We start from the raw sequence: 21,384 nt of genomic DNA, 5'->3' as shown, positions 1-21,384 counted from the left end.
CGATCCCTTGGAGAGATCACTGGAAAAGGCAGCTCGAGTAAAGTTCTTTTCTTATTGAAAAATGTAACCTCATAAAAATAGGGCTTGTTTCAGATTAAAAGTGTTCGAAGTGTGGTTGAAATTCTGGTTATTTTTTGTAATCATCCCCCCCACTACCACCCAGCTATTGCTACCCTGTTTCCGAGCGGGTTAAAGTTAGTGTGGGGGACTGTAGAAATTAACGCACAGCGCTGGATACACATTCCCCTTTAAGAACAATTCCTCTGCTATTTTTTAGTCCTAAGAACTCTTCCCCGGGGTTTTGTGTTTGGTTGTCTCCTGTGCATAGGAGGTAGCTCCCTGACCCCGGCGGGAGGGACAGCGAGTCTGTGGAGGAAGAGGCATCCTTATGCGCCTCGGAGTTAGTCGAAGTGGCTGCCGTGTTAGCCCAGCCCGGTTGAAGGGAGCGGCTCCGGGGCTCTTGCTGGCTCGTCCACTCGTTCCCCGCTCCGTGGCTGGCCAGTGCACTCAGGAGCTATTGATGGCAGCTCCACTCTTCGCTTCCGTTTGTCAGCCCGCAGGAGCATCGGGAGAAGTTTGTACTTCGCTTGCTATCGACTGTGGTTTCCCTTCCCCGGCCCTGGAAACAGATTCTCCGCCGCCCGCCAGCTGGAGTTGTGTTTTCATTTCTTGTAGCCTAATATCTGTTTTGGCGTGACATCTCTGCCGTAGGACCCACTACCTCTATTTTAAAATAACCCCCAAAGCCTCATCACCACCAGAACCGCAACGGGGCTGGGCTCTCTCCCGGCCATTATTTAGGAGCAGCAGATACAGGAAAGTAAAACAAGTCCCCGCCGCCCGGCTAACAAAGCTGCCTTTTCATGACGGGCCCTAGGGAAGGGAGGGCAACAACCGTGGTCATGAGAATGGCTTTTTTTCCCCCCTCGCCAGACTGGCCATGAACTTGAACTTGAATTTGACTTGGCTCGCCCGCTACCTAAAGTAAAGCAGTTGCCTCCCCCCTCAAGGCTGCCCGGCTTTCCCAGGACCCAGGCAGGGCCCACACCGCCTCTGTTGTTAGTAATAGTTCATAATACATTTAAACCGCCTTTCCTTTCTGAGCCTAGTGATTTCTATGGCGATTGCCAGCCTTGCAGGGTTCCCAGCGGACATTGTGTACAGCCACACACGGATCGACAGCACAAACACACACGCATGCATCCGTGGGGTTGAAGGGTTCTCTGGGGATGGGAACCAATGGGCAGTACACAGCCGTCTGGGCTTGGCAGATGTAGCTCTGCAAGCAAGACCCCTGTCTCTATCGCGCCGGCTCTTTCTCTTCATCCATCTCCTCTCTCCCACCTTCCCCCACCCTTCTTCCCTCCCTCCCCCCTCCTCTCACTTTTCTCTTTGTCTCTCAGGTTGAGCCTGGTGTTTCCAAACCTGGAGTGTCTTGCTCGCTGCACTTTTGCACACCCCGAAGGGAAACCAAGGACAAATCGTAGGCAAGGCCAGCGGCTCTCTTGGCAGCCCTGGACCCTGCTGCATCCGCACCCCTCCTCCCACCCGCACCCGCACACCAAGGAGTTGGAGAGAGCCAGCTCTATTCCCCAGCAGACAAACTAAAGGCCAGGACAGCACCGAGGTCTGCAGAAGACCAGAAGAGCTCCAGTGGTCTCTCTGTCTCGCACACACCTAGTTCCAGTGACATAACAAAAGGGGGGCAGGATTTCACAGCTAAGGCAGCAGCATTCACTTTGAAAAACACAATATATCAAAAACGACGCACAGATTACATGTATTTACTGCAAAATTGCAGCTTCTTTTGCAATGAGGCCGCTGTATTACACTGAAAATCAGTATCAGGCAATACTGTTCTTTTTATCACTTCTCCTGATTTTGGATTTTTACTCTTTCTTCATATGCCCTATGGAGTACATTTAACGATTTTACCTTTAGCTGGTTTCCTAACACTTTGTTCCCAAAGCTGCAAACTCAGATTTAATGTATAAAAGAGTTTAGATGTTTTCTCCTGATTTCTCCCTGCCTGTAGGTAATATAGATTGTATCGCGTAATTTTCTAAAATATCCTACCTTTACCTGTACCTTTATTTGACATGACTGTAACAAATCCAACATTTTTAAAAACTATTTAAACATCCCTAGGGGAAAAAACTCCGTGTGCCAGGGAGGCCAGCATTAAAGTTATATATTTAATACGGTGTGAGTCATTTTATGATTTAATGCCCAGAACAGGCTCCCTTCTGCCCAGCAAAATAAAAATACAACATAAAATACAAGCTAAAGGTCAGCTTGCCTGGGATCAGCCCCGCAGAGGATTCATATGGAGAGTCTCCAAGATTGTTCAGTTTCATTCTGTCTAGACTCCACTAAGCCTATAGCAGCCTTTTAAGTTTCTCCTTTGTTTTCAGAAACTCACACTCTTTTTTCTACCAAATATGAAGACAGCAAGCGACACAAAACTGCTACTCAACCGCATGTGCACACTGGACATGCTAATTGGTACAGCGAGGTACGTATATTTTTCATCTACAACTTTTGGGGTTTTGGGGCTGGCTTCCCCCCTTCGGCCCCCCGAAACACACACACTGGAGGGCTTCTCATTTTACAAGCCGAGACTCCGGTATTGTAGTGCAAACGTAAATAGCAACGATTAAACCCACTCTAGGGCACCATGACTCCCTCGCTCCGAAAGTGCGATTTAACTCAAGTTCTGTGGATTTTTACTTCCTTCATTCAGCAGCGCCCCCCCTTCCCCGCACACGCTGAAAGATTTCACTGCACAAAATGTCCGTGTTTAGTGCTTGCCCTTTTCAAAAGGGGTGCCAGAGGTTTCATGTCTTTATTTAATCATACTTCAAAGTCATTGCTGCTATACTGTTGTCCTAAGGAGAGGAAGCATAACACAAAATGTACTGGCGATCTGACTTCCTACCAGGGAGTTGCACCGGGCAGTAAACAATAACAGGTTATTCCAAATACCTACCATCCCCGAACATTTTAACATGTTTCAAATAGCTTTTTAATGACGCCCTCGGTGGGAATTTTTATGGCCGGGGTATACATTTCCGAGCTGCAAGAAGTTGTTAGTTTACCATTTTTAGAACAATCCTCCTAATTCTTGGTGTAACCCCAGGTGTGGTAGCCATCTGTTGCTTCCTATATGGGAAAACAATTTATTAATTAACCAGGACACTTCACCTTTTTTGCCACGATCCACACAGACAGAGGGTTGAGTTTTGATGCGAATGTCACCTCTTTAAAATATGGTATAACTGTTAACGGTCCTGTTTTCATGGGCATATGCGTAGTTGGGGCTAGGAGCAGAAGTGATTGCCAATTAACAGTTTTATATTTAGAGACCATTTTCTAAAGAGGAACAATATGTGGGAAACACAGGTTCTGTGTGAAACATGGAAAATACATCTGGAGTCTCAGATTGCAATGGTAAATATTTTCTGCCCAAATCTCTTTCCAGCGATTTCCAAGATACAGCAGTTTGATCTCTGCTGTCTAGTTCCCCGCCTCTCCCTTTGATTATTGGGGTACTGATATGCGGCAGCCAGCGGAGGTGCTGGGTTCTGGGCCACGAGGAAACGTTTGTTGCTCTGGTCAGGACTATAATGTGGGTGATTAATGTGAGGGCTCCTCCTTGCACCAGCTACAATTACCAGCTACAGATATGGACGGTCTAGTTCACACACAAGGGACCCACTTCAACATAGCAACTTCATCAGAACTGGGCTGGTGACTAACCATTTCTGTGTGAGTGTCTGCGGAGTTATCTTTGGATCTTAGGTCTCGCAGGAGAGCGATTGTTTTGTTTTGTTTTGTTTTGTTTTGTTTTGTTTGGATCTCGATTTAAGCCAGTTGCTTGTGGCGGAGAAAAGAGCAGTGTCCATTCCGACTTTTAAAGTAACAATTCCGCGGTGTGTGTAAACAGCCTTTCCTCGCCTTCTAGTCCTAGTCGCAGGCTGTAGATTAAATAACAGTTTTAATGAGAGCGGTGGCTATTGCTGCATTAGGTGGTGCTAGTTATGAAGATGATCTGACCTGTTTTGATGAAGATGATATGACCTGTAGGGAGAGAGTGAAAGGTCAGCTACATGCAGTGACCAGATTTCTGCTCATTCCTGGCACATGCTGCTACGATATTGATCCATGGAGAAAGATAAACATAAAAGCCAGATCCTATGTCATGAATACTAATGAATGTTGGTTCCAGGTTTTAATTGGTGTTGACTTCTTTTTTTTTCCTACGGTAAACATTTATTGCAGACCTCCGTGAAGCAAATCTTCGCTGGTTTTCCTTTTTCCCTGTATCTCTCTCTTGTTGCAAATCTTCGCAGCAATTTACTTTCCCGAACAGCGAATGTATAATCCCAGAGACGCCATTGCCTGCACTCATTTCCATACTACAGTTCACAGGGGGAGATATTACTGAATTCATTAAAACTTGAAACGCAGAAAAGTTCTTATAAAATGCACTATTTCGACCAGGACCCGCATTTCGACCTTCCGGATATTTATTCAATATATTTCTTTGTATCATTATGTGGTGAACTTGTTCTTCTTTATTTTATCTTCTCTCCGGACTCTGGACCAAAATTATCAATATAAATAGGGGAGTGATTTCTGGTTAGAGACATCCTAGCTCATGAAATGTTACCAGACTAGTCATCCCTATACTAGTCAATTATCGCATACACATTACACTTATCACGGAGAAGCCCTCATTTTAAATTAACTTTCCTCTCTCGTTTTATCTGTTCTGTGTGTATAAAATAGATATGGAAACACACTGAAGGGAATTCAGAAATGTTTCCAGCAATGCCCCTCTTACGAATTTACTTGTTAATAATCACTTTATCTGCAAACTAGTATCTGAATGGTTTTGTCTTATGAAATTGACTCAATTATCTGGGAACCAGGTGAAGCTGTGTGTGCCATACCGCTAGTAACACATCTGCTTCATACTGCTGTTAACTTAACATATGTACAATGGGCACAATCCGCTGTACGAAAACAATCACCTCTATCAAGCTGACATTTTTGAAAAAGTTAAACTCATAGGTCATATGGTTACAGATCATTTTCAAGCAAGTAACTCCACGAAAGATTTCCCCCCCTCCTTTACACTTTTCAGGCTATTTTTTTTATCCCCGGAGTGATTTATTATGTAAGTAATTTTAGGGGATACAGTTTACAGCCTGAATTATTAGACTGAACACCTCTGGCTGACACCAGAATGCATTTTTTTCCTGCCTGCAGCTGTGAGTCACAACCCCATTTTCATACCAAACCTCTGCGCATTCCTTTACAATGTAGACTTCCTTTTTGCAAAGATCAAACATGCTTCAGCCAATGTGTTTATTTTAAAATACAGGAAAATTAAAACTAAACATGGGCTTACAAGGAAAACAAATGCATCATTTCTTTCCCTATCCTCCTCTCCTCCCCCCCCCCCAAATAACCATGGAGCTGACTAGTCCTCTGAAGTAAAACATTATCATAGCAGAATCAAAACAATTGATTTCAACCGAAATGCTGAAAGAGGAATGGATCCCTTTGTTTTGTATTGCGGGTATGTTTTTAATTATATGTGGAAATGTCAGGGGGAAATGCTGTAACCGTAGTCTCCCCATAGCACACTTTCCCTGGTTATTTAACTTCAACACTACAAACCCAAAATAGACATACTAAGCAAAATAATCTCAGTATTCTGCTAAATGGTTTACAAACGGGATTCCGGATTTGGATAGCTGCTCAGGGCCTGGTCCATTGAAAGGCCTCACAGAATCGGGCCCTGTACAGAGTAGATTTCACAACCGTCTATTGTTTCAGAGTTGTTGTCTATTGTTCGTTTGCTAATGAAGGTGACAAGTTCCAATTGCCGGCCCTACTTCTAAACCACTTCAAAGCCTTTAACGTGGTGGTGATTTAAAAGCCTTCTTGCAGCCTAGCTGCCCTTACGCTTAGCAATCTTCCTCCACATTTAACATCTACTTTAGGTACAGATGGGAATAGATTTTAGCTGTCTGCTTTTAAGGCAATTTACTCCCCACCTCTCAAAACGCCTTCATGGGAACTGCTGAACTTTTTCTCTCTTCAATACAAACTTGATTCTAGCTCCGCTTTCCTCCTGCCTTTTGCCCTGAGATAGATTTCGGCTCGTCTTTTCTCCACTCATCCATGCGTTCTTCATTCATCTCTTTACACACACAGTCAAAGAATGAAATTTCAATACCAGGGAGCAGGACAGATGCTCTTTCACTTATTAGATAACCTTAATTGCCTATACGTACAAAAAAGACGATTCCCTGGAAAACAGATCAAAAACTTTGGGAAACTGATCAAAAAACTTACTGGAACTTTGAATAAGTGAATTAAAACTAATAATCGCAGTGCGGTGTTTCTGCAGGTGAAAGGCTGGAAAGGTTTATGACCTTGTTTAACTGGAACAACTCCAGCTTCCCTAAATTATTCACCAGGACACACCGATCACTTTTCGAGAAAAGGAATCATCTCTTGGATCCCTTGTGATTGCAGGGTAACTTCTGGTTAAAATGTAAAGCGTAAAGTACATATAATCGGTTAATAATTCAATACTTATATATATAAATATATTACCAGCACAATCGTAAAGACACTGAATTAAGCTGCTCACTCAACTTTTAGTATTGTCAAGATGAGTGTACAGGTGATGTTGTTTTTCTCCCTTAGAGCTGGACATGATTGTGTGAGCTGGTTGTTTGCCAAGTGTTTGACTTTTATTCAAAAACTGAAAACCTGAACTTCAGCCTGTTTAGGAGGGGTGGAGGAGAGAAGGACTCAGTCCGTCGTATTGTCCGATTTGGATTGCTAAAAGTCAGCAAAGACAACACAGAAATCTTTAGACAACCAGTTCCGCGTATAGAAACTGTCTATTCCTGAATATTTGGATATACTTGGTAATGTAATTTTGTTTCTTCCGTTTCACCTGGACAGTATAGGAGGCATTGGACATCCCGCTCTCAGATCCCATTGACCGATCTGGCAGGATCGGGCCGCTTATGACTTACCTTATTACTATTTGTAATGACTTTTGACGCGCATTCCTGTATTTGAAGGAAGTAGGGTAAGAGGAGGTGGATTATGCAGTATACACTACAAATCACGAAGAGGCAACTTATTCTACACTGGACAGCACGGCTTCTCCATCAGACTGTGAGTCTTTATCTTTACTGCGCCAGAAACCCACCATATATATGCATAACTTTTGAATGAATCCTTTGAAAAAGATTTGTAATCTGCTGATACATTGTCAGGAAGAAAAGCTCCACAACTGTGAATCACACACACACACACGAGCACGCGCACACACACGAGCGCTCCCACACCAGTTGGGAAAATACTATTATTTTTCGTATGCTAACATTGAACGGGGAAGAGCTAGACATTTACTACATATCAAAAGTGGTTAGCTGACAAATTGAGCTTGATCTTTGAAGATTCTCCAGCTGACTAGGCGGTTGGAAGTTTCAAATTGTGGATTTGGCTAGTTCCTTTGGGCAGAACTCCTGCGCTATTTCTCTTGGCATTGAGTTCTTGGTAGACATTTTATATAATTTCTTGTACCACTTCAGCACTTAAACCGATCACTGAAACGTTTGCAGGCGAGAATGAGTGTCAAAAGGTGCTGCAGTTGGCTTGGTTTGTCTACCTCAAAGGGGATGTCGCACTTTGAGAGCTGATGCTTTGGGATGGGAGGCAGGAAACGCCGCGACAAATTAGCCTTTATTTGGGCAGCTACAATTTCTCCCAGGTTCGGGGTCCCACGGTTGTTTGTACAGTATATGCCATAATGTATTTAGTAACAATTTTAAAGTCGCTTTTGACCTGTGCTTTGGTTTGGATCCTTTAACCCGTCGATGCAGGTGCAACGTAACAAGACTAATCGAAGCAAGAATTTACTTAGAAAATTAATCTGTTAAGCGTTTGCCTTTGCAAAAAGGCTGTATTCAAGGCAACAATAATTATTTGGCTCTGATCTTCGCGTTTCATTTGGTTCCTGAACACGCGTTATACTTCGAAGAACTAAATATCAGCCCCTTTATAGGTAAATCGTCAATTATACTCTGAGTAGTATTTGGTTTCACAATAGTTTTACTAAAGAACAAACAAAGATTGAAAATATGTATTGGATAGATTCAAAATACAGCCGGGAGATCGTTAGCTTTCCCTTACATACTCCTCTCATAATTACCCAACTTCGCTATCATTTTTGGTTTAACGTAATACACTCATATCAAATCCCTGAATTCCCCACAGTGCGTCTGCAGAATGGGTTCCTAATTAAATGTGCTATTTGGGTTTCCCATCTGCAAACAAAAATAGCTAATCGGCTGGATTTTGAAGTCCCGTGTATCACTCTCTATCTAGAGCGTGTTCTGCTGTCCAGCCCTTGATGATCTAGTTGAATGTCTGGACATTGTGCCAAGGAGCGTATTTGAAGCAGATAAGTATGTACAATACAAATGCGTTTTGTTAGACCTGATGGATGCTATTTTTCCTTTAATAGGTTTGTAGCAAACTAACACAATAACACAATGTATTCCTTTTCAAGGTGCATTGTTAATAAGGTCTATTAAGAGTGCGTTGAGCTATTTCTCGTCCCTATTGAACAGTCTGTTGCTCAAACACAACAGCCAACAAGCGCCAGCTGCCTCAACAAAAGTAGAACCCTAACCCTTGTATGTAGTGTTTTAACAGACAGGGGTAGCTGTGTTTAATTAAAAACATTGATGTTTCACTGAAACAATGGGAACTCGAGTTCAAGTGCTGCTCTATTGATTTAAGATGATTTGACTAGCAATGGGTATCATTCCTTCTTTCTGCTTTCACTCCTGCTAAAGGGAGCCTTCTTTCGGCATTATTTGGGTGAATGGTAAAAGACAGAGATGGCGATTGCCTTAGAAACCTGATGAACGCCACTTTGCTACTACAGGAGAAGGTGTTTAATTTCTGAGCGCACCCCATATTTTCTGTCAGTTTATTCACCGTAGGGAAGCTTTGAAAGGAGCTCCTCTCAGCAGGTTAAAAAGTGAAGTATGCGTCCTGGCATTTAAATGTCTTTGTTACCGTGTCAAGGCCAGTTGTTGGGAGCTGCACGGCCGGAATACTAACGGTTTGCAGCGAGTGGCGGAAAGTTCCTTTGTGTGCGTGTCCACACTTCTCACTTCGGTAACAACTTGATCACTCTGCTGGGCTTTCAGCCCTGGGGCTTGTCTGGGAAAGCCACTCTCCGAAGGGATACTTCCGGTCTGGGGCTTTTCAGACTTTAATCAGACACTGAGAAACGAAGCAGCTAGCTCTTGTCCCGGGGAAATAGAATTTAGCGCCGTACATGTCTGGCCACGTGGAATAAAATACATGTTACCGCAAAGAAATGTGTCTAAGCCTACTGCTCCTTAGCGCACTGGCGTGTGTTGCTTTATATTTCCGCATCCAGGGCATGCACTAAAGTCCTAACCCTCCCACGAGCCCATCACTAGGGTGGCATAAATCACAGCCTTTAGCCCCTCCCCAGTGTGGGGAGCACATGCTTTTCCTATGGGTTCGGGGTCTTGTTTCTTTTCGAGTCATCGGAATCATAAGAAATCCCTTCCCCTGGCTTTCCATCGGGTTTAAAGGGAGGCAACCCGCTCCCTCCCCGACAAGGCGTGGCTGTGAAATGACACAAAGCACGCGCCACCGCTGCTGGCTTGAAGGAAACCCCAAGGATACACCCGCACACAGCATCGCGGCTTGCTGGGCATCAGCAGCTCTCCGAAGCAAACCCGTGTCAGGAGATAGGGAGTTAAACATTCAACTCTCTAACTTGAACTCTCTAATCTGCCAGCTGCATCCAAACCCGCTCGGAGGCAGACGGGCCGGGGGGAGGACTCCCTTTGCCTGCGGGGAGGGAGAATCATGTCCTCGCTTTTACTCCGGATTACCATGAGTGGGTACACTGCGCAGTGGAGCAGGCGCCTTTCAAACAGACGCCCTTTACACAGTGCTCGAAACTAGCGGTCCCCCCTCGCTGGCAGAGTGAGCGAGGAGCGCTCCCGAGGCATAGGCCTGGGGAGACCGAGAGGACTCCCTTCCCCAGGGGAGCATCTCCCCCCCTTCCCCCAGCCGCTCCCTCTCCAGCGCCCACTCCTCTCCCCCACCTCCACTACTGCCTGCCTCATTTCCGCCCCCCATTCCCCTCCTGCCCCCCATTCCCACTTCTGTTGGGCCCCACCTCCCACATCACCAATCCCTGGTCCCCTCCCGACTTCCCCCTTCTCCTGCCCCTCACCAGGCTGTTGTCCAGGCTTCTTGGCAGTGCCAAGTTGGCACAGCCCCTTAGGAGGTGCAGTAAGTGTACTGTATTTCTTTCAAGAAAAAGTAAACACGTTGGGGTGTCTCTTCCCTGTTTTCATAGGCAGCTCAACATAAGTTATGTCAGCCCCTCCCGCTCTTTCCACTCCAATCTACAGGATCCTGGTTTCACAATGTAGCCAGCCACATTGTCAAAGGGAGATCTCTGGAGCTTACGTTTTGTGGGGGAGGAACGGAACACTGAGTGTTTTATAATGCACGAGGAATCCCAGGGTCTTTCCCTTACTGCTGCATCCCGTGGGTAATCCCACTTTGTGGATGAAAGCTATTGGGGTGTAGCTGAAAAGAAACCTGGCAGATCACACATGGAATCATAGGTGATCAGTGGTTTATTTATAGGGAGATGAGAGAGAGTACTTCTTCCCAGGGCCACCACCAAGCAACCTGCCTAATGACCAAATTTTGGTGGAGTATTTTCCTCTTCTCTTCATTATATATTGTCTGTGGTTTACATTATTTAGTAATTTTATTAGGAAATGGTTACTTCCCCCCACAGCTTTCTGTGTGGCCTTCCACAGCCACTCTAGTCCTTTTCAAATGAATCCAGGCTAGACTATGATAACATTACTCAGGACCTTACAATTTGAGTAGTCCCCCAGAAGACACTGGAACTGGTGGGATGACATACTATTTAGAGTGACTAAAGGGATCAGTGAGTCTGGCCCCATTTTATTAATTAAAAGCAAAACTGTAGGTAGAGGGGAAGTCTGCTTTCTCTGCACTGAGTATGGGAACCACACCTGTACATCTAGGAGAACTTAACAAATACAAAATCTTGGTTCAAATGCAGAGCTGTACACCTCTACCCCGATATAACGCGACCCGATATAACACGAATTCGGATATAACTCGGTAAAGCAGCGCTCCGGGTGGGCGGGGCTGTGCACTCCCGCGGATCAAAGCAAGTTTGATATAATGCGGTTTCATCTATAACGCAGTAAGATTTTTTGGCTCCCGAGGACAGAGTTATATCGGGGTAGAGGTATAATTTGTTGGGTTATTTCAAATCCTGTCCCCAGCTACAAAGATGTATTATTCAAGTGTTTAAGAATATTTGTAATTTGTAAAGAATATTACAAAATATGGGACAGTGTTGGCTCCTTCAGCACATTATTATTTTTTTTAGTTTATTTTCGACCAAATAACCAATATTTTCAAAGAATGAAGAACTTCTTTTTAAGTGTTTAAATGTGTTAATGTCTTGTAAATAAATCAAAGTGAGAGGAAATAATGTCAATTATTATAAATTATTATTATTATCATTTGCTGTTTGCACTATGGTAGCATCTAGGGGTTCCAATCAGGGATCAGAACTCCATTGAGTAATTAACCATTGGAACAATTTATCAAGAGTTGTGGTGGATTTTCTATCATGGACCATTTTTAACTCAGGATTGACATTTTCCTAAAAGTTATGCTGTAGGAATTATTCTGGGGAAGTTCTGTGGCCTGTGCTACACAGGAGGTCAAGACTAGATGATCACACTGGTCCCTTCTAGCCTTCAAATCTGTGAATTATACGAGGCACTGAATACCCCTGGGACCCCTGCCTTGAAAAGCTTGCAATCTAGATAGCTGGTACACCTCTACCTCGATATAACGTGACCTGATATAACATGAATTCGGATATAACTCGGTAAAGCAGCGCACTCCGGGGGGGCGGGGCTGTGCACTCCAGCAGATCAAAGCAAGTTTGATATAATGCAGTTTCACCTATAATGCGGTAAGATTTTTTGGCTCTCGAGGACAGAGTTATATCGGGGTAGAGGTGTATTTGGCAAATGTCCTATTAAGATATTACTAATATTTTGCAGTTGAGCTGGAACAATATAACAGGGTGACTTTCCGTTTAAGGTCTAGAGGCCTAGGGCCAGCCAAGCCTAGTTACTAAGTAGGTGCACCTGAGCAGAGGTCAGCTGATTCTTCTATAAGAGCAGCAGAAAACTGGAGTGGGAGAGTGGGGGGAGGAAACAGCATCAGCTCATCCCAGAAGGAGGACTGGGGACTCCTTATCTAAGAGAGACATTTACTGGACTTGGGGCCTGGAGGACCAATGAGTGTCAGAACTAAATAAACTGGTCTCCAAGAAGTTGTTTTAATTACCTTTAGGACTATGATCTGGAGTTTTGAGAAGTCCACAAAGGGAAATCGAGGCAGGGTGGTGCAGAGTGACCTCCAGCCACAAGGGGGCACATGGGAAGAGGCTGACTCTGGTAAAAGCAAAAAATAGTTCTCTTGAGATTCCTCTGGGAAGAGAAGAAAAATCCTCTTGAATGTTCTGTCCATCCATTCATGATACATAAATATCCTATATATGTAGAGAAATTTAGATGCAAATAATATCTGATTTATAGGTTCCGTAGGAACAATATACACATTACATATAAAAAAAACATGCTGAAAGAACATTAAGGGGCAAGGTCAAGTACTCAAAAGTTAGGAAATGCCAGAATTAAGGTTGTGCCATGCAAACTTAATTTGATCCCCTCGTGCACAGACATTATGCTAGCCTTCCCCTATATCCACATGAGAAATCTGTGGCAGAGCCAAGTTTAGAACCATGCTCTACTGGATAGCCATCCTGTGTCTTAAGTACAAAAGAATAGCCTCTCTGTCTTTGGAAACCTCTGCCTCAATCTGAGTCTCTTGAGCACTGAATGAGGCTAGGACTCTGAAAAACAAAGAGAATAGTTTAATTACAATAGTGTAATTAAAGACTATATCACTGTATGGATCTCCTAGGTAAAAAAACAAACGAACAGCAAAATGAGAAATTCCACTGTGTGGCATCATACTGGATTCCCACATCGCTACACCAGCTGAGCTAATGGGATAACTGGTAGCAATAGTAGACTGTTATTGTCAAAGTAGACCAGCCACCAGAGGGAAGCAACTGAGGGAGAAGTCACTATTTTACAGTCATTTTCCTTCCCATCCTTTAGACTAGGACATCTAAGAAGGGTTGGTGTTGTTCAATGGCCACAAGAAAAGCAAAGAACTTGAAGGATTCAAATCCAGGAGGAGCCACTCCAACACTGCTGTAGTTACTCCAAGTGCAGATATTGGGCTAAAGAAGCAGGCCCCATCAATAGTCAGTAAACAACTACTGACTGCGTCTTCTTCTGGTAAATGCACTTCAAATATTGTCTGTGTAACAAATGAGTGTGTTAATTCATGTTCAAGTTCAGTAGTGATCATTTAAAAGAAGGTACACTTGAGGAGCCAAAGTTTACTTGCCTTGCTCATACAGGCAGTTCCACTGACGTCTTGTGTGAGCAAGGCAAGAAGGATTTGACCCCGGGATAACTTATACTAGCAGTTATTTTTCCTGAATGTTCATATTCTGAACCCATCACACCCTCACATGCCACCAGACACAGTGTCTTCCTGCTCCTCCTAGGGTGACCAGACAGGAAGTGTGAAAAATCGGGACAGAGGGTGGGAGGTAAGAGGAGCCTATATAAGAAAAAACCCCAAATATCAGGACTGTCCCTATAAAATCGGGACATCTGGTCACCCTAGCTCCTCCTCACCTCTGAGACTACCTGATGCACCCCATCTTGCCCACAGCAGAGGCTCTCTAATGTGCTCCTGTTATATTCCCCCTCCTGGGACATGAGATAACCCCCATTGAAGTCAATGGAAAAACCCCCATTGACTTCAAAAGAGCTGGATCCAGCTGCAATAAGACCTCTTGTCCACCCTGTCTGTTTGTAGAGGAAGTGCTCATCCTCCACGTGTAAAATGGATCTTTTGGGTTTTTTTAACCAATTGAGAGCAAGGGACTTGCTTTGGCCTGAAAAGGTGGGAAACAAACAAATAATGCTATCCTTGTTCTGATGGTTGTTTCTGGGGGGGTTGAGTATTGTTCAGAAGCCCTTGCACTTTCATTTTCTTTAATTTGTGTTTACATGGATTACATTTTTGAGGCATTGGAAGAACACCTACACAGGAAGCGATCCTTAACATAGCACAAACATCTCCTCTGAGAGCTTAACAAAGGCTCTGTTGTACAGAGCTACAGTAACAGAAACAGTCTTGCCAGAAGAATTAATGTCCAGCACACCAAACCGTATGCATATTGAAGTATGTATTTAAATTGATACCTGTTGAAGAAATAAGCATGTTTAAAGAATAATCCTTTACTGCACACAAGTTACAATGAAGTGTAATGTTAACCTAGTATTGGAACTGCTATGTGAAATGACTTTTTCTGAGTGCTACACCAATCATTTCCTTCCAATGAAGTCCTGTTACATATTATAGACAAAGGGAGTTTTACAAATGAATGACTGAATGATCACCCCCTACAAAATTATAAAAATTGTAAAATATTTTGTTTGTGTTCAATGGAGTTGTATATTCAATGTGTTGTTACTGTCCCATACAGCCTCAAGAAAGTCCCAGTTAGACTAGGCGGTAGCAACGGTGTGTTGTAATGTATATTCTGATAGCTGTCTCTATACGGCAGTTGTTAAAATAGGAGATTTATGGTGCAACAGGAGGGAATTTGTTTGAACCATAAACCACTTAAGATATTAAGTATCAGTCTGTATCAGTTTTGTTTGCAGTTATTACCGTATACAGTCATAAGAGGTTGCCCCTCTATTTAGACCACTTTAAAGTATTATCAACCTTGATCTATACAATGAAATACAAGTGAAATACAAGTGTTCAGTTTGTGCTATCAAAGAAATAGTTTATTACATCTAAGTTGTGATTACATCAACGTTAATTCATATACTTTTTCTCCACAGTTTGTATCTCTGTGAGAGAATGAAGAAGCAAAGATTCTAGTAGCCACATACATTATGGACCTGTTCCAAAGCTCACTGAAGTCAATGAGAATCTTTCAGCTTACTTGGTATACAGAGGTATGCATGATCTTATCATGAGGCAACAGAAACCAAGTAGGTATTTTTATCCTTAAAGTATATTCCATTGCTATCCTTAATTAATCCTTACATATATTTCCTATTCCATTAGTAGGGTTTAAGCATATCTTAAGTGATGTAGAGACCTTGGGTAGCCCCTTTTACAGAGGAATATATTTTACCCACTGTGCCTAGATATTTTGCCAAGTAACTCTTGGGTAGGTGTGTCAGAAATATTTAGATAGACAACACAATCCTCTGGGATATCAGACTTAGTTGCTGAAATGATTTGTAGTAAAGAGACTGCAAATAAGGAATGAGTTGCAGGAACAAATGAACTTCTAAGGGTATGTCTACACTGCAAAGTTGTTGACAAAATTATTGTCTTTCACGGGTACTTAAAAAAGCCCCACCGCGAAAGCAGGGCCGGCTCCAGGCACCAGCCCTCCAAGCATGTGCTTGGGGCGGCACCTGGAGGGGGGCGGCGCTCACCCGGGGAGAGCGGGGCCGCAGCTGGGCTCACCGCCCTCCCCTGGCGCTCTGGCCGGTCGGGGAGAGCGGGGCCCTGGCCGGGCTCTCTGCCCTCCTCCCGGCGCTCCGGCCGGTCGGGGAGAGCGGGGCCGCAGCCGGGCTTGCCGCCCTCCCCTGCTGCACTCCCCGCCGGGGGGAGGGGCGGGGGGCGGCAGGAGGCTTTTTTGCCTGGGGCGGCAAAAAAGCCAGAGCCGGCCCTGCACGAAAGACAAAAGCTTTGCCGATGCAAGTGGCAGTGTGAACGTGGCTTTGTCGGCAGGAGCGCTCGCGGAGCTGGAAGTATTTTGTTGGCAAAAGTGCTGACAAAGAGCGTTTATACACGCTGACTTTTAGCAACAAGGCTGGGTCAACACAGCCTTGTCGCTAAAAGCTGCATTGTGTAGACAGGTCCTAAGTAAAAAAGAGCTTCTTTTTATTCAGTAATCAAGAATGAGAGAAGACAAATACAGAAAATATTTGATACTTCAGCAGAAACGTTTTGTTAGAGAATGGTTTCCATGATATGTCAACAGCCCTTTAAGCATACAGCATTTAATAATATTTACTTTTCTAGTTGTTATTCAGAAGTGTTTTGACATATGTTTCATTTGACCCATCCTGATTCTTTGCCATTTTCTGCCTGTAGGCACCTCACATTACTGCATTTCTATATCCTCCACAGTCGGTCTCTTTATGTATTAGTGTTGTCTCTTGAGAAGATTGGGCAAAAGGAACACTGAGCTATGTGATTTGAACAGCTGACTAGACTGTCTAGTGTAAGGGCCCAGTCCTGTCCCCCTTGAACTCAATGGCAAAAATCTGATTGGAGCAGGATCAGACTTTCTGTAGAAGATGTCAGGGTCTGGAGAGTGTATAAATATTCCATTTATTTTTCCAGATTTTAAATCCAGATTTTAAAAACAATGCAGAAATATGCAGACTGGAATTCTATGTATAGTTATGAGGTAATATCTCCTCCACAAAATGATGTGTTAAAATGCTGCCTCAGTGCTTGATTGTGACTGGTTGTGACAGTGACTTAAAATTTACAAGTGAGGTAGATGAATACGGATATCAGAAATTTTTTTCTGAATCTGTCCTTACAAAATATAAATGTTAGGTTGAAATTATTAAGCATAATTATAGTCCGTGTAAACCTATTTTAAAGACTGAATTTTTAAAAAATCAGTTAGGGCCTGATTTTTAGATTGTTTCCTAGGAAAAATTCTATTTGAGACAAATCCTGGTTCCAATTAAGTTCAGAGGACAGCTTCTGTTGATTTAAATAGAACCAGAATTTGGGCAACTGATTTTAGAGAGAGTTTTCTGCATATAATCATAAAAGGATATTACTCCTAGTCAACAACTATACACTCTCAAGCCATTTCCCAGTGAGCAGGTGTGCACATCTCTCACTCACTCCCCTCTCCTCTCAACAAACAAACAAACAAACAAACAAACAAAAACACCACCAGAAATGTCACTATTTTATAGGCTTGTGGGCAATCTCAGTGAGGAAGTCCATGATTGACTAGGCATGGAAATTGAACTACCTTCTCTCCCCTACCAGTGATTCCTCCAAGCCAGGATTAAAGAAAATAGGTGGGGCAGGATGAGGAAGGGTTGTCCACGTAGCAGCTTTCATGAACACTAAATGCAGTTGCACAAAATTGCAAGTAAAGAAAAACCTATATCTACATTCTGCAGAGAGAAGAACGACTGCATGCTCCTTGCAACATCATATGCACATTTGGGAAAAAAAATACAATGCTGATGCTTATAGATATAAAATATAGAAATATGTCCAAAACATTCATGTTTTCAGTATGTAAATAAAATAATTTGTCAAAGTATTTTTTTATATTGAAGTTGGAACCATTTGGAATACAGCATTTGAGCTCTGCTCAGAAATCTTAGCTTTTATTGTTTTAAATACTAAGTAGGGATATTTACTATACTTTCACAAAGATTGGATTACAATTTCCCATGATTAAAATTGATGAAACTCCATAATCATTATGGGACTGTAACTACCACTATGGAACTTCGGAAATAAAGTCCAACATGAGACACAGTAGATAGATATTGAAAATACTGCATGTTTGTACTACACCATCAGACCAACATTTAAGATGGAGTCAATTTTCAAACTCCTACAAAAGCAATTATGGGTGGTATATAAGACATTTTCAAAGAAGAGTACACTCCCATATGCAGAGCATCACGTTATTAGATCAGTGGTGGATGGAGACTGGGAAGGGCTATGAATCTAGACCACATAAACTGCCTTTTTAAGAAATGTCAGGTGGACAAGAGTCATTCTGTTCTGACAGTCATAGATGAGTGAAACTGATAACTAAGAAAAATTAGATTTGTTAACAAATAACAAAATCCAGCAGATACTGTAGTGTCACTTGATGGCATGCCCATAACTTGAATACTGTATGCCGTTCTGGTCACCCTATCTTAAAAAAATATATATTAGAATTGGAAAAGATACAGAAAAGGGCAACAAAAATATTGGGGATATATAGAACAGCTTCCATATGAGGAGAAATTTTAAAAAGTAGGACTGTTCAGCTAAGAAAAGAAACAACTAAGGGGGGATGTGATAGAGGTCTATAAAGTTGTGACTGTTGTGGAGAATGTGGATAGGGAAGTGTTATTTACCCCTTCACATAACACGAGAACTAGGGGCCACCGAGTGAAACTAATAGGCAATGGGTTTAAAACAAACTAAAGGAAGTATTTCTTCACGCAGTGCACAGTCAACCTGTAAACCTCATTGCCATGGATTGTTGTGAAGACCAAAAGTGTAACTGGATCCAAAGAAGAACTAGATAAATTCATGGAGGATAAGTCCATGACCTGGCCCCACCCACACTCCACCCTCAGGCCCCCTCCTGCTTTCTGCCAGTGCAGACTGCGGCTCTTCCCCTGTTGCCGGGGCCACGGGCTGGGGCTGAGGCTAGTGGGGGCCGGCCTTTAGCCCAGGACTCCGGGCTGCTGGAGCCAGAGCTTGTGCCAACCACCTGGTGCTCAGGGGCTGGGACCGCTGGTGGCCACGGCACCTGCCTGCCCACCCAGTGCTCGGGGGCTGGAGGCTCTGGGGGCCACGCTGCCCGCCTGCCCAGCACTCCAGGGCTGTGGGGGGGGGGCAATACCTGCCTGCCCAGAACTCTGGGACTGGGGCCACATTGCCCACCCAGTGCTCCGGGGCTGGAGGCACTCAGGCAGCCTGGGGCTGGGGGTAAGCTGGTGGCCACAGGGGTGGGGGGTGGCTCTGGGCTCCAGTGGAGGAAGGGGGGCAGGAAGAGTGGGGCCCCAGGTAGAAGAAGGGGCAGGCCGGGCCAGCGACTAGCCTCCTTGAACCTGCAGTTCACCCGTCGCCCATGCCAGGGACACAAGCCCATACTCCCAGTGCCACTAAACCTTCAATGGCCCGAAGCTGGGGCTGGGAGTGGACTACAGGGGATGGATCAATCAAAATTGCCCTGTTCTATTCATTCCCACTAAAGCATCTGGCACTGGTCACTGTCAGGGACAGGATACTGAGCTAGATGAACCACTGTATGCCCATTCTTAAGTTCTTACTTTATGGTCTTATAGTATGCACTTTACATTAGTGCCAATCCTCGATGGTGTAAACTGGCATAGCTCTATGAGCTGAGGCTGTTCTAAGTAACCCTGTGGGTTGAATCAACCTCTGACAACTCTGAAGAACAGAGCAATGCAAGTGTAGCTTTCAAACACCTTTGCCCAAACCCAGGTCCACAGGCTGGTTGGACAGACCCAAGGATCAGGGCCATTATGTTTCAGCAGTGGCAACTGTCTCTGTAGGGTGAGTCCTTTGCTAGTATTATTATTATTAGTAGTAGTAGTAATACTACATTATTAGTAGCTTTGCATCTGTATTACCTTGGGTTTTCTTTTCTTTCTCTCTCTCTCAAGATACATAGAGTCCGGTCTGCACAGTACTTGGATGGGAATCTCTAAAGAAAACCCAGTTGTAAGTGGCACTCTTCTATTTGGATCAGCAATGAAATAATATCCTAGCATGGTGAAAAGAAGGTACTGAGCTGCTGTTTTAGGTGAGAAGTGATCATTATAGTTCCATAGAGCTTTCCACACTGTTAGATTGTAACCCTAGAATACTGGGTTGTTATTTTCTACCTACCTAAACTTTCCCTGAATTTTCAGTTAGATAGCCTTTTCTAATTTTCCCTCCTAAAAATCTGTTGTGTGATGTTACAGAACAGCTGTTATATTCTACCTTATCAGTAGATGAGTGTTCACTACGTATACATGCCTGCATCATCCGAATGGTTCACTACATATCCATGTCTCCTCACCTAATGGGTTATCTGTGGTAAGCTTTAGGAGGAGGAGAAGGGGACTGGCCATACTGTATTACCATTTTGTGTTGTCCTGTAGGATTTCCTCATGGATATCCAGCAGAATGTTTGTACTGTTGGAAGATGTATTAGTTCCCGTGGGGCCCTCTCTATGGCTGCTTATGATACAAAGCCAATAATAGCAGAACTCTTGAGGGACCAGAGAAACAGCATGGATACTCCAGTCTCTTCTGAAGGGAGGAGCAATTCCTCAGGAAATCCCAGGAGCCACGGGGTTAGGACAACTCCCACACTTAATCCCAAAAATCTTGCTTGTTTTATGATCCACTAGAATGTTGCCACTCTCCAAAGATCACAGACATTCTATTAACCAGTTCCCAGCATTTGGGTTGATGCTTCTTTGAAAAGGTTTGTTTTAGGTAAAAATTGTCAAATTACAAAAATTCTGAAGGTCTTTGTATACTACTTTCCTTTGCAAGAGAATATGAAACCAGTCACTGATGTATACATTTTATGTATGTGAATAGAGGGGATAAAAGCACAAAGTTGAGTTGAAATTTGAAAAAGTAGCAATAGTCTTTCTTTCTTTTGTTTTTTTGGTTTACATTTCAGTGTCCGGCATTCCAGAAGGTGAAGGTGCCCAATGCACACATAGCAGAAAGTAATAGCCAATCTTTGATGGAATCATAATTGTTTTAGTCTCCTCAGATTTAATGTAGTGGGATCTGTCTAACTTAACTATTTTAAAGCTGAATAAGTGACCCCAAAACTTTGCATTCAGAGAGATTATATGGTTGCGTGACACTCCATGCAGGACGTGGAATTCATGAACTCAGGAACAGATTATCATGCTCTATTAATATAGTATTTCAGTTGGAAAAGAGAGAATCTTGATCCTATATTCTCCATTTTTCACAAGTTTTCAAGAATAAGTGAGAGAAAACAAAGAAAATAGAATTTTATTATAGATAATGGTGTAATAAATATATGTCAGGTAGGATATGAGACATATTTTATATATTGCATTAACTAGTATATGTATAGTATATACAACAGGAGACAATTGCTGGTGCCCACTATATTTAAGATTGTCTAATAATTTCAATCAATCATACTCTTTCCTGTTTTCTCTTTATAATGCCTTTCTAAATTATTATTCTTTGGGGCCTAGTCTCTGTCCAAAAGTGATTTTTTTTAAAGTTTAGCAAATTTTCTTTATCCACTTTTGAGTTTAG

Source organism: Trachemys scripta, chromosome 1 (assembly GCF_013100865.1).
Source record: "Trachemys scripta elegans isolate TJP31775 chromosome 1, CAS_Tse_1.0, whole genome shotgun sequence".
In the NCBI taxonomy this organism is placed as follows: domain Eukaryota; kingdom Metazoa; phylum Chordata; order Testudines; family Emydidae; genus Trachemys; species Trachemys scripta.
The sequence above is the reverse complement of the archived record's forward strand: the minus strand, read 5'-3'. Positions refer to the sequence as shown.